This window comes from Suricata suricatta, chromosome 11 (genome assembly GCF_006229205.1).
Source record: "Suricata suricatta isolate VVHF042 chromosome 11, meerkat_22Aug2017_6uvM2_HiC, whole genome shotgun sequence".
NCBI lineage: Eukaryota > Metazoa > Chordata > Mammalia > Carnivora > Herpestidae > Suricata > Suricata suricatta.
In genome coordinates, this window is record NC_043710.1 from 91,665,425 (window position 1) to 91,679,777 (window position 14,353).

Consider the following 14,353-nt stretch of genomic DNA (forward strand, 5'->3'; position numbering starts at 1 on the left):
GGAGACACGCCCAGCCCTAGGCACCGAATGCAGATGCTTTCCCCCATCCCCTTACTCACCCCTTGTCCCATGTCTCCCCCCCCCCCACCCCCCCAGGGAATTGTGGCTCAAACAGCAGCAGGCTGGGTTGGTCGCCTCTTACTGGAGCTTTTCTGTTGTGGCTGGTGGACAGACGTTGTGAACTTCTCTCATTTGGGAAGGGACCAAACAGATGCTCGTTCTGCAACCATCTTGGTGTATGTCTTCCTAACCTGCCCATGACAGTGAGGCAGGGACACACACACACACACACGCATGTGCACATACACACACAGACTTGACTTTGGTTTGCCCCAGCAGCCCGAGTACTGCTTTAGGCTATTTATTGTCTACCCCCTCTATGTCCTAGGGAAGATTTTAGAAATTCTAATACAGGAGGCTGAGAAAGGAAAATATTGGCTTCTACAGTACAAACATCTCTGTCCTGAAAGGAAATGTTAATTTTCCCCTAAATCAAATGTTGACATATATCAGCTGATGCTAAAGATGTGTCACTATGAGAGACAGGTCTCTGCTTTGGAGCCTGGATATTGGGCTGGAGCCTCTCCTCCGAAATGCGAACTGGTGTAGGATCGAAACAGGTTTGGCTTAGAAGTTTTATGAATCGTTGCAGTTTGATTTTGAATGCTGTTCTCTCTGGGACACCCCTCCTGAGCAGGGGAGGAGGGAACAGGGTCCCACTCTGTGGAACACGCCATTTCTGCCTATGCCTGGGCCCCTATACTGGCTTCGGCAATGACTCAGGCACTGCTTACCTGTGCCGGGAATACAGGATTTTAATTGGAGGTGGGGGCGGGGGAAGGCTAAGGGCACGGAGAAAGGACGCAATGCTCAGGCAGAGAGAAATTTCCAGCACTTGGTGTTTTACCTGCTGCTTTTCCCCACTGCACCCTCAAGCACACAGTCTCCGTGTTCTTTGTTCAACACCTATGTTTTAAACATTGCAAATTAAGTTCCCCCACCCTCTCCCTCTGACTAGGCACACACACGAACACACACATGCAAACCCCCGCGCACGCACGCACACGCATCCCCTTTTAACTTGTTAAGTTTGAGAGCTGATGATATATACAACCAGTGTGCTTTGCCAGTCTGCACAGTGAAGGCCAAGATTAATGCAGAAGGTTGGTGCAATGTTGCCGCAGAGCAGCGTGATCAGAATGCAAGATGGAGCAGAGGGGGAAAGGCCAAGAAATATGTCTGGCTTGGAGTTTACACGAGTCTCCTTAGCAACTTGTCTGAATTTATTTTTCCCCTTCGTGTGTGTGTGTGTGGGTTCCTTCCAAACCCGGAGCGAAACAGGCGTTGTAGCTCCTAACAGTCCTCGATTTCTCTCCGAAGAGGGCAAAATTGTTTCAGCTGATGGCAAATCCTTCTCTCCCCTTTGCTGCTCCCTTTCCACCCGCCCAGAGGTGGCTCTGCTCCTTTGCATTGTGACTTTGTGGACTGCTGGGAGCGTTCCAGAAATTCTCATCTCCACGGGGGAAGGCGAGAGCCTGTTTCTGATGGCCACAGCTGTGCAGGTTTCTGCCACAGCCTCGCTGATTCCAGTGCGTGTAGCATATGTGTCAGTGTGCCTGTTCTACGCCCGCGTGTTGTAAAATAGCGAGAAGCCACACAGCCTCTTTCCTCTTGACTGTTTCGTGCCATTTTTTTTGGTCTTGCCCTTCTCCTTTTGCGTCTCCCACCCTCCTCCTCCAATACACACAAACACACACACACACTGTCCTGTAATTCTAATTAGAATATAATATAATTAGAATATAAAGCTATTAGCGAAAAAAAAAAACCTGACTCTTAGGAATCTAGTATGTTGGATTTTATGAGATTGGCTTCATTTCAGGGGAGACAACCAGAGTGGTTTTACCTAACATTTGCTTTGCCTTGAAATAACTCTTGGGGTGTACAGTTAGTGCCTCCTCGGAGATGATGTCGAATATCAATCTTGATATTTCTCCTTCTTTGCCCCCTCCCCTGTTAGAGTCAGGGGAAAAAAGAAAAAAAAAAAAACCTGGCCAAAAGACATTAAGGTTGGATTTTGGCTCTTTTACAAACAGATGTTGCTTGTCATTCTATTGTTGCTAAGCAGGTACCAGATTGGAGCAGCAGCAGCAGCAGCAGCAGCAGCAGTGTGTGTGTGTGTGTGTGTGTGTGTGTGAAAAAGAGAAGGAAGAAAAAGGAAGTCTGGGGGAGAGAGAGCATGTTGGGTGTACAGGGGACTGAAAGGCAAAAAGAGATTGATTTTAGGATGAGTTGACACCAAGAAGTAGGTAATATAGATTAATACTTTTTTTCTTTCCAAACTTCAGTGTGGAGGAGACGGTATAAAATCGTGTTCTATACCCACACTTGAGGGGAAGAGCACTGGGTGTTGTATGGAAAACAATTTGACAATAAAATATTATGGAAAAAAAAATCTAAAAAAAAAATCGTGTTCTATGTGGCTGTTTGCCGTTCCAAAGAGAGAGGGAAAGGTGGAAATCAGGGGACATGGAGAGCCTTAGCTGGGAAAAGCTGGCTGTTCTGATGATCCCTTTGAGTAAACCCAAACCCGGCAGTAGGCAAAGGTCTTTCTGTTTCAGCTAAACTTAGTTTCTTGTGTTTGACGGGTGTAGGCATTCTGGTAGGGGCTCCCGGGCTTTCTTCTACTTCTCTCAGACAAGCATCTCATTGTTAACAGTCCAGGTTTTAAGGACATCCTGACTCTTTACATATTGCCTATCTCTTTTCTCGCAGGATCCAAGTGATTTTCTTCTCAATTCCTTACCCAGCCTGTCTGCATCCTCACTTAACTCATAGCTTCCTAATCGAATTGTGGGCTCCTTTCTCAAGAGCAAACCATAGCTTTGAAAAGAAAAGTGTTAAAGTCGGCAGGCATACAGGAAAATATTGTGTGGCATGTAGCATGAAATGACAGACATCTGATTTTTTAAAAAATGTACCTCCATATCAGAATCTGGGTCTTTTCTCTACATATAGATATATAGATACTTGTTAATTGTGATTCTTTTAAGAAACCTTCCCGGCTTTATTAACAATCTAGCTAGAAAGGAAGTTGTAGGCTGGCATCATTGTTTGCATTTTAAAAAGGAGGAAAAATTGTCGTCCTAAGCAAACTTCTTGCTTTCAAAAGTGAAAGTAACCTCCTTAGGCAGCTGCACACGAAATAAGTTGTTACTGGCAGCCTCTTTCTCTTTTGTTTCATCGGATGTGTCAGAAGCAAATTCGCCTCCAGTTTCTCACCCTTAAATAGTTGATCTCTGTTACACTCCTGTCCAAGGCGAACTCGAGTGGGTTCAAGGAGGCCCGAGGAGCGAGCGGCTTTTTTGTCATTTAAAAACAATCGGAGGGCATCTTTTATTTTTGTCCAACGTTTCTGATTCTGTCCTACCATTTTCACCTCTTTGTTCTTTAGTGGACCTAGCCATACTTCATTTGTCATTTTCCATAAAATATTAATTTTTTTATGTAGGGGGGTGTGAGGAAGATTACCAGCATCAATTTCTAATTCTCCCTGCATCCGAAAGGAACACGAAAACGATGGCGCTGCCTTGCCAGTCTCCTCCCAACTGCTCCCTTCTGGTCAGTTTTTCCTGGGCAGAGAATTAATTCTACCTAAGCTAGCTGGCTTCGATGCCGATGCCTTTGCGCCGCATACTAGAAAGCCGCTCCCACACCGGGTCCAGCGTCCCAGCGGCAGGATCACAGGTGGACAGAGCGGGCGTGGTGTGACGCGCGGCCCCAGTGAATCCCTTTTGGGGCAGCAGTTGCTGGATGTGCCTTTTTTGTTGTTGAGGTGATTGGATCTTCCTCCAGAAAACAAGGGCTGCTGCGGAGGGTGAGAGAAAAAGACCTCAGGAAAACGGAAAACCCATAGGGAGACCAAAGACTAGCTGTCGCCCCTGCTTCATGATGAATGCCAAAGGGTAGATTTGAGTCTTTTTTTGTTCTTTTTTGTTTTTCTTTTCATTTCTCCCATCCTCTCTCCCTCTCTCTCTTTTTCTCTCACTTTCTCTGTTTCATTCTCTTCTCTTTTTGTGTTTCTTTTTCTTTTGCTCTCTCTGCCTCCTTTTCTTTCTTTTTCTTTCTTCTTTCCTTCTCTTTCTTTCTTATCTTTTCCTTCCTTTCTTTCTTGCCTTTTTCTTTCTTTTTTCTCCTTTCTTTCTTGTCTTTTCCTTTCTCTTTTTCTTTCTTTCTCATCTTTTCTTTTTTTCTCATCTCTCTCTCTTTCTTTCTTTCTCCTCCCTTCTTTTCTTCCCTTTTTAAAAAAGTTCTGCTGAATCTTTCTATCCCCTCAGGACAAAGGAGGTCTGCAGAGAGTCTGGACAAGACGTACAGGAGGGTGGAGGAAAGGGAGTCTTTCTGTTGGTGTCATTCTGCTGACGTCACCATAGATTTGGTGTTCAAGTCCACAGGCAGACAAAACTCAAATACATGTTCCCTTTTGCAAGTAGCTGCACAGTGAGTTTGCCTTCCATTCGTGAAGGAACAATGAAGGAAAAGCAAACCCTGCAACTAAAACACAGCCAGTGAAAGAACGTGGGAAAGGAAGCCAAGAACCCTGCTGTGGTGGAAGAGGGGATAGACTCATGAATTCTCCACAATAAGATATTTTAATTCTTTCTAAGAGTCCCATCAGCAGAGAGAAATAATGACTCCCGAAACAGTTCACAATCACAAGGTAAAACGATGTTTCCATGATACCGCATTATGCCAGGTAATGACTGCCCAGCCTGATTGTTCCATAACCGTTCGTAATTATTGATAGCCTGTCTCTGAGTCGTGGGGAGCACATGAGCGGTTTGGTATAAAACACTGGAATTTGTGCGTATTTTGAGGCCTCACTTTCCTGTTTGGTCATTTTTTCTGGTAGCATCGTTCTCAGGGTCTGTTGATAGCCAGGGAAATTCCAGGAAAAATGTGGAAATGACTTACGTGCAGAACCTTTGTGTCTGGAAGCGAAGTAGACATTATGTTGCCCAGTGTTTGTCCCAAATCGTGTTTATTTCAGTGTTTGGGGTGCCCTTTTTCTCTCCTTCCAGTGTTAATTCCGATTCAGCTTTGAAATAAGAATTGGGTGACAACAGGAAATGAACCAAAAAACAAACAAGGAGTCGTGATCTACTTGAAATCATTTTCTTTTCCAGATGCGGGCTAATGGTTTGAAGATTCTGGCCTCTCAAGGTGGCAATGAGCTTAAAAAAATAGGATTCCTAAGGAGTTCCTTTTTTCAGGTAATAGTGTTTTCCTATAACTTTCTCAAACCACTCTTTTCCTCAAGCACTGCAAATTCTTAGGGCCTATTCAAATGATTTCATCATGATGCATAACTGCATTTAAACTCAATTTTTAAAACTGGCAAATAGGTTTATAATACAGCGAATGAGTAGAGCGGTCATGGCATTCAACTCTATGGGGTTCAGGGATGGAAAATGTAAAGTTATTACTTAACAGTGCTTACTTCTTTTAATGATGATTTAGGCAGAACTTTTTGAAACCATCGGGCACTGTCCTTAAACTCTATGGCTATCTTGGTAATTGAATTTAAACATGTGAATATTAGAGGATTGCCTCTAAAAAGCCTACTGTGTGCTCTGAGTTCCCGGAAGATAGAGCTTCTGCAAATTGCATCCTAACACTATTGGCATTTTAACTTCAGTCCTAGGCTGGTGATGCTGTTTGGCGTTTCATGGAATGCTCCCTGTATGTGTCCAGCGGCTAAGATCTGAGCTCAGCTAACATGCTACAGGTAGTTTCCTTATAGCGTTATTCCACAATCTTATGCCGCTTAAAAAGGTTTAATAACATAATTGATATGTTGCTTGATAGATTACCTTATCCTGATTTGCCATTGTTCATGAGCATCAGCCTACATTTTCCAATTTAATTATGAGGATTACTAGGAGGGCCCCACAAAAATCTTGCTTCATAAAGCAAGCCAAAATTCCTTCTGAAAGGAACCTTTCTTTTCCTCTTTAGCACACAGAAGCATCTTGAAGGAGGTATTCAATTAATCTTTCGGAGAAACTATCTACCTCCCAACAAACCACGCTGCTAGGAGGTCAGTGTTTGACTTACTCTTTTCCCCGCTGCCGTCTAGGCATCTTCTGATTTTTCTGTTGTTTCCTGAAATTAAAACTCAGGAGGGTTTGGAAGCTAACAATACAAACCATTTGGAAGGCATAGCTTCTCTCTGTCCTATATTTGCCAAAAAAATTAAAAGACAGAGAGAGAAAGAGAGAGAGAGAGAGAGAGAGAGAGAATGAGAGTGAGAGAGGCCCCCAATGAAAATAAAACATTGCGCTCCTTTCTGTGGGCTTTGAAAGTGCACATTTATAAAGATGGCTCTCATTATGACTAAGTATAACACTTTGACAGATCTTCTTTGCTTCTTGCTAACAAATACTGCATTACATCTTTCTAATGAACATGATAATAACAGTTAGCCCTCATCCCTTGGGAAGCCTGGGCCGATTCTTTCCTATCTGCGTAAGACCTCCGAGGTCACCCATGTCTTAGTAATCCTGCATAGTGTGCAGGGCGCCCATCCCCAAATGTCTCTGGTCCAGTGCCTTTGTTAGAGAAATCAAGGGAAGAGCAGAGGCTTGGAGTTTATTTTAAAATCTTTCATTTTAGAAAGGAAAGGAACATTTTAAAATACAATAAAGCAAAGACCACTTGGAGGTGATTGGTTTGGATCCTACTTCTTTCCACTTGCTTCTCTGTTGTTTCTTTGGATCTCAAAGTCAAGCCACGGAGCTGTAACTAAATTCTCAGTCCGGGCACCCTTCACAGCACCAGTAGGCTGCCCGCGTTCCTACCCACCGTTTGGTCCTAATGGAACAGACAGACAGCGAAATATCTGTGAACAGTCACATCTCAGTCCCTCTCGGTCCTGCCGTTGTTTTACATTCTCTTGTTTTCACATTTCAGGTCGTGTACATAAGGGTCTGCCTGTTTGTTTCTCTAAATAATCCCCAAATTCAGCTTTATCTTTTTTCCCCGGATTCTTGGGAAAGGCAGGAATGCTCATATGTTGAGGCAAAGGAGAGAATTGTTTTTTGAGAGCCAGGATCTGTAGACATTGCTAACAAAAATTTAAAAGGTCTCTTTCTAGGTCATGCCAAAGATGGAGGCATTAGTTTGGCCCGGTATCTAGGGAGGGGGATTATTTTGCTTTCTATCACGTGCCTTAGAAGCGCTTATGGTTAAGACTGTGTCTTCCATAAAATTCACAAAAGGAGCTATTAATGAAGCTTCATTGTCTTGGATTCCCATTCTTACATGTGGAACATTGGTTTGGGAGAAAGAATGTTATATTGACAAATGAAATCATTTTATAAGAAGGCCCTTAGAAATAGATCTGTTGTCATATCCTTGAAAAGTTTTGCAGGGCAGCGGGGGGCGGGGAACAATTACACGATTTCTTCTCCAGTTTAAATTTTATAAAACAAGCCCAAACTTGTTCTGGGTTTGTGTTTGGACCAATAATGGGGGCAGGGTGGAAACAAAACCACAAACTTTTCCTAAAGAGGAGTCTTCTAGTTTAACATAGCTAAAATCTCTTTTAGAAGACTTTTCAGAAAATACTCATAAGCCTGTTCGTGGGGCTTGCCAGCATATTCTACCTGTTTTCCAGAATGCAAATAGAAAAGAAAAAACTCACCATTTTTGTTCATGTAATTACAGGCATTTAAGAGAAAGAACTTCTATTTGGGATTTCATGGGTTCCCCCCACCCCTGCTTATAATTTGATACCACTCTGCCCAGATTTCATGTTAAGGTCTAAATAAATGAGTCTTCCATGATATTAAACAGTAATCTGATGAAGTTTACCTAAAGCCTAGTGTATCTGTGGAATAAGTAAAACAAAAGGACCTATGTGAGGGATAACATAGAGAATACTGCTTAACCTTTGCCTACCTTCCTACCTTCCTACCTTCCTTCCTTCTTTTCTTTTCTCTTTTCCTTTTCTCTTTCTTTCTTTCTTTCTTTCTTTCTTTCTTTCTTTCTTTCTTTCTTTCAAAGTTTATTTATTTTTAGAGAGAGAGAGCTTACATGTGTGATCAGGGAAGGGGCAGAGAGAGAGAGGGAGAGAGAGAATCCCAAGCAGACTCTGCACCGTCAGCACAGAGCCCAACCTGGGGCTCGAGCTCATGAATTGTGAGCCATTGAAGTGCCCCTAAACTTTGCCCTTCTTTTTTTTTAAATTATTTAAAAAATATTTATTTATTTTGGGAGCAAGCAAGCAAGGGAGGGGCAGAGAGAGGAGGACAGAGGATCGAAGTGGGCTCTGCACTGACAGGCTGACAGCAGCGAGCCTGATGCAGGGCTCAAGCCCACGAACCATGAGATCATGACCTGAGCTGAAGTTGGACACTCAACCAGCTGAGCCACCCAGGCGCCCCTAACCTTTGCCCTTCTAAGAACAAGATGAATCCTTTCAATCTGGGCCATAAAGTATTAGAATGGCAGAATCTTTGGTTGGACTAATGGCTTTAACATTTTATTTTCAGACATCTCAAACCCCAAATGAGAGAAGATCCTGAGGCCTGTTGCCACAAACCCGTAGATCCGAACTTGTGGTAATAGTGCACACAAGCTTGTGTCTATAGGTATGTGTCTGTTAGGCAATGTCACAGACCGCGGGCTTTGCCTGTATGCCACTCAGTTCCCCTTCTGAGCCCTTTAATCCCCCCTCTTCTCCTTAGGGCCCTTTAAGAGTGGTAGAAATGGAAAGAAGGGCTGATATGGAGGAAAGAGACCTTTTGTTCTGAGATGGATGGGACTCTCCAACGGTGGACTTAGGAGCTTGCGCTCAATTCCCTTAGCTCTTGAAACTCTCCTCACTAGCACGTTAAGAGCCCAGGCTTGCAGGTGAAGCAGCAAGAATCTGGCTGACCCAGATAGCTTACCATTGAGGGGTGAGTAAACAGACATATAAAGGAGGGTCTCTTTTATATTCTGGGGGCCTGACTAATTGTTTTGGTCACTGTGTCTGATCCTGTTTGGAAACTGACAGAAGCTGGTGTACGAGACGTGTGTCACCCTGGTTAGACTCGTACCTTGTGGCAATTCTTACTCCCCCATTGTTCTCAAATCAGTCCTTATCTTTAAAAATAAAACTAAAGTATTTCTACTTCTGTAAATAGCCTGCACTGTAAGAAAAAGGTCTTTTTATAAAAAAGAAACCGCCTGTTTAGGTTTAACTTCTTATTTGGCCAGAGTTGTATTGTAAGTCTTCATATATTTAAGAGGCTGGAATGAAAATGATTTTATCCCCTTCCCTCTTAAATGTCACCATTGTGCCAGGATTGGAAAGCCAAACTGACTACAGATCAAAGCAAAAGTGGCTATATTTGTCTCATTTCAACATTGTGAGCTGAAGAGTCTGTAAACAGAACCCAGGGTGAAAAGTTGATCAGATTTGGATGACTCTTAAACTTTTGCATTCCCTTTTGGTCAAACATAGTGCCAAGAATTCCCTTAAGACTTGTGTGTGTGTGTGTGTGTGTGTGTGTGTGTGTGTGTGTGTAGATTCGTCGATCCAAAGAGTCAGTATAAAGCAGTTATTGATTTACCATCAACAAGAAGTTTGAAATTCAAATGGTAACATTTTGTTTCATTAAATGCTGTTTCTTCTTAAGATCCACACTCTTCCGGAATAGTAGAACCCATTCTTCTATTCAGCATATCAAAATACAATTTTGGATGTTGGAATTGGGAAGGTCTGGATAGTGATCACATATGTTTAAAGGGGTAGAATAAAAGGTTTGCAAGTGCTATACCCAGAGGATATGGCGGACATGCATTTCCTTTGTGTTTGCTTGGCATTGCATCGAGAAGGATTGTAGACCTCAACGTCCAGCTTGCCAGGAGACCATTACTTTGTTACAGAATGATAGAACATTACAGCCCAAAGAGAGAGATTGCCCCCATTGGTGTGTATCATGTATGAGTGTTTGCCCAAGGTCTTTATACTCTCATTAAACAAACAATCTACTTGGTTTTGCCTACTTCTTTGAAGTGGTTGACTTAGAATGGATGAGCTGCCAGCAAATTAAGCTTCCCTGGATAAATACGCATATTTAATAAAGGCAAAATCATGTCTCTACACATCATCCCTGCCATTAAGGTGCGTTACCAGAAGGGCCAATGGAGTTCATGAACCCAAGGAGATGTTAACTGCCTATAGTCCCTGTACAGAGAGAACAGAAGGACCACAGGATGGCCACCAAGTGACTGCCAGGTTGTTTCTTTTTTCTTTTTTCTTCTTTTTTTTTAATGCTTATTCATTTTTCAGAGAGAGAGAAAGACAGAGCTTGAGAGGGGGTGGGCAGAGAGAGAGGAAGACACAGAACCTGAAGAAGGGTCTAGGCTCCGAGCTGTCAGCGCAGAGCCTGACACGAGGCTTCAACTCATGAACTGTGAGACCATGATGTGAGCTGAAGTCAGGGCTTAACCCATTAGCTGAAGTTGAAAAAAAGAGAGAGAGCAGTCAGTCTATTCAAAGTTTCTAAAAGACCGAAGATAATATTATTTGATTTGTTGGGCTAGAAAATATTCTAGTGGAAAGCCCAAAGCCCCTGGACAGTGGCCACAAGAAACAGGATATTAAATATTTTACATGATGATGCAATTCAGTGTTTTTCCCTCTTCCATGTTCATGAATGAATGGTCCTGTAGGTATATTACTTATTCCTTTGGGTCTCCCTCAGAGTGGACCAAATATTCTCAGGAAGCTGCAGAAAGTAAAATAATTTCAGGTTTCCCCTAGAAAGACTCTAAACATGTATTTCGGGCATCATTATTGTGTGGAGATATAAAGAGAATAAGTATAAAAGAAAGTAGATTTATTGATGTCTCCAAATCATCAGTATCAAAATATATTTCTTAAGCTGTAACACCAGATATAGTTTCATTTTTAAAGAAAAGTACAGAAAATTGTAATTCTTATTCCAAGAATTGCATTTGATAAAGGCATTCTACCCAGAGACTGGGGAAGGAGGGAAAACTAACATTTAGTTTTGAAAGAGTTTATTTTTTATTCCAAAATTAACAAATGAATTTTTCTACATGGGAAGAAAATGGTATGTTGGGGATAGAATTAACTTTGAATTCTAAGTTAATATGATTTCTTATTTTTCCGTGTGCTTAGCAATAATTCCCTAGTATTTCTTAGGCCCTATGAATCTTTACCTCATCTTAGGTCCCCTAGCCTCTCCAAATAAGATTTTTTAAGTTTTATTTATTTAAGTAATCTCTACACCCAATATGGGGCTTGAACTCACAACCCTGAGATTGAGTCGCATGTTCTTCCTACTGACCCACCCTCTATTTACGGTGTTTAAAGCTTCTCACGCCTGTAATAGTGCTGAAATTTTTACAGAGAAGTCACTATGAATGACTGTTAAAAACATTTCAAAGATTTATTAACACCTAACATGGTGCTCAATAAAGTATAAGCTAGAATAAAGCACCTTATTTCTTTTGGTATAGCCATGCAGCTAGAAAAATTGGGAGAGTCATTCCCTCAGTCATTCAACAAATTTTTATGAATGCTTCCTATATTCAGTATTCTGTGAAATGGGGAAGGTATGACCCTGACTTCACAAAAATGATTATTTGGTCAGGAGCCCCTTTGTAGTGTTGCATTTCAATTATGCTGATGCATCTTTAATGAATCACACGGCTTAATCGTGGTAGCTGTCTAGCTTCCCAGGACCTAATCGATACAGAATACGTTTCCTAACGAGGTGCCCCTCCTTCTCCATCATCTCAGACACTTGTAACATCGTTTCAGGTTCCTCCTCACCATTTGGAGGGATTACAGCGTTCAACAGACTGAGAGACTGTTTATGTGTATTCACAATACCTTTGGAATATATTTTTTAAAGTTAAAGAGTACAAGAGCTTCTCTGTACCTAAGGATAAATAACTACTGTTCTTCTGTAAATGCTACTAATTTTATGTTTTACTTCCTTCTTTCAATAAGACTTTTTTTATGACATCATTCCATATCATAATTGCATGTTGTTATTGCACGCCTACAAATATTTACACTAATTATGTAATGAGCCGTAATTGCACTAATACATGATAATGGGCTAAAATCAGTGTAAATAAACAAGGAAATTCACACAACCAGAGGAGCAGGGTATTGAAAACCATTAGTATTCTAACAGCAACCTCTTTTTGTCTTTGACCCTTAGAAAATGATGAATTTTTCCATTTCCAGATATTCAAAAGCACAATCAGCTATACATTTAGGCTAATATACTGGCATTCTAGCGCATCAGAACTTGCACTGTCCTTTTTCTGTAATCGGTAGCTATTACTGGCCCCTCCATTTTCCTGCATCCCACTCAAAGGTTATATCTTGACAGAGTTTACAGAATCAAGCAAGGACAATGAAACAAATTCAAGCATAAAGGAAAGAAAATGACTTATATTTTTATAGGGTCCCAGTCAAGATTATGTCATATACATAATTGACTATCTAGAGACAGAGGACTCCCAGATACTCCTTGAATTTCCATATGCGATCCAGGACTTAAGGCAGACTGGCCAAACGCAATTCAGCCATTCTGTGATTTTTTTTCTTACCTTACTATGACGTTACAATAGAAGTAGAAGGACAAGAGACAGGACATAAAAATAAAAATCACCTGGCCTTTATCTTCAGGTTCATTCAAACTCCCAACTTTACCCATTCATTCATATACTGTAGCTTTCATACAGCAAACGTATTTTTAAGTCTCTACTATGTGCCAGGCATGCAGGTTGGATTAAATTTGCAGGGGTGATGACAGCTAGCTCAGAGCCTGGAGCCTGCTTCTGGTTCTGTGTCTCCTTCTCTCTCTGCCCCTCCCCTTCTCATGCTCTGTCTCTCTCTGTATCAAAAATAAATAAAACATTAAAAAAATTTTTTTTTAATTTAAATTTGCAGGGGTGAGTTGAACAGCCCCATCTTCAAATAGCTCAAAGTATAGTAAAGGAGACAGATAGGTAAATTATAATGTAATTGTGTTAGGGTTAAATTAGAAACGTGTGTATGAAATTAATGAATGACCCGCCCAGAACTCTTTGAATTAAGGCTTGAAGGATGAATGGAAATTTGCTTGGTAAAACCAACTTCCCGGTCTTTCCTCCAAACCAGGTAGCACCGATCCAAGAGAGGTAGCCTCCCGCACAAAAAAAAAAAAAAAAAAAAAAAAAAAGCAGCCCCCCTCCATGATATCGGCCTCAGGGAATAGGGCTGGAAAAATTGGAAAAATAGTCTCTCTCCAGATCAGTGCAGCAGCGTGATGAAACATGAACCATACTGCATTTGGATCTTTTTTTTTTAATCGGCACCATAGAATTACTACTCTTTTATTCCCCATGGGCTTAGACACTCCTCCATCTCAGTATGCCGGGGGCCAGGTCCTGTATGGAACAAACAGCCTTTACCAGGCAAAAAACCCCAGAGTCTAGCTAAGCTATAGGGAGAGGTGGCCATCTGCAGATCAGAGAGCAGCCTTCATGGGGAAACACAAACCTGATCAAACAGGAGTTCACACGGAGATGGGAAACCATCAAGCTTGGAAGAGTCTTTCTGCAGCTCTTAGCATCAAACTGGGACTGAAGATAAAGGAAAGACCCAGTTAAAAAAAATTAAAAGCAAACAGGGAAATTTGCTGTGTTCCTTTATAAAGAAAAAAAATACAGTCTATACATCGCTAAACCAACTACTGGGGACAGAATTTCTTTAAAAAAAAAAAGTGCTGAGACAGTCCACTCTGGAAGAGGGACACTTTATAAACATGCGAATTATGTGATATGATAATGAATACTATTGAGTGAATGTTCCCCGTAGCTTCTATATGCTTTGTCTATCTCTGTCTTTCCTCATAATTTTCCTGTAACTTTTAAGCACGTTTTTGCGTAAGCTCTTTCCCTGTGTGTATTAACCCTTTAGAGATTCCAGTTGTTCAGTTTCACATTAGAAACATTTGTTTTCCTAACCCTTTTTCCAAAGGTTCAAGTTTAAATATTGGTCTACTTTTATATTCTGTTAACAGATACCGGAGGACATTAGCTTGATCAGAACAAATGCCATTATATAACATTACCCTAATTTTCAGGCACAGATTAAAACAAGAAGACCAATCCTAAGTATTTCCTCACTTCTTGTATGCACAGTAATCTCAAGCCAAGATTCTTGTGTTATTTTCTCTATGGTCAGACCCTTTGATGTGTTGTCTCTTATCCATGGCCCAAAGAGGTGACAACACGAAGCAAACTTATAAGACTAACTTTTAATTTCATTGCT

General features: G+C 41.4%; 1 long non-coding RNA gene across 4 annotated transcripts in view; it reads left to right on the top strand.

The window, feature by feature from the left end:
- The window catches only part of LOC115306962, a 210,771-nt gene extending 205,526 nt beyond the window's left edge, over window positions 1–5,245 (top strand). For all 4 annotated transcript variants that reach the window (XR_003915509.1, XR_003915510.1, XR_003915512.1 and 1 more), the window contains one exon: window positions 5,187–5,245. This is a non-coding gene — a long non-coding RNA (uncharacterized LOC115306962). The remainder of the gene's footprint in view (window positions 1–5,186) is intronic.
- The last annotated feature ends 9,108 nt before the right edge of the window (window positions 5,246–14,353 follow it).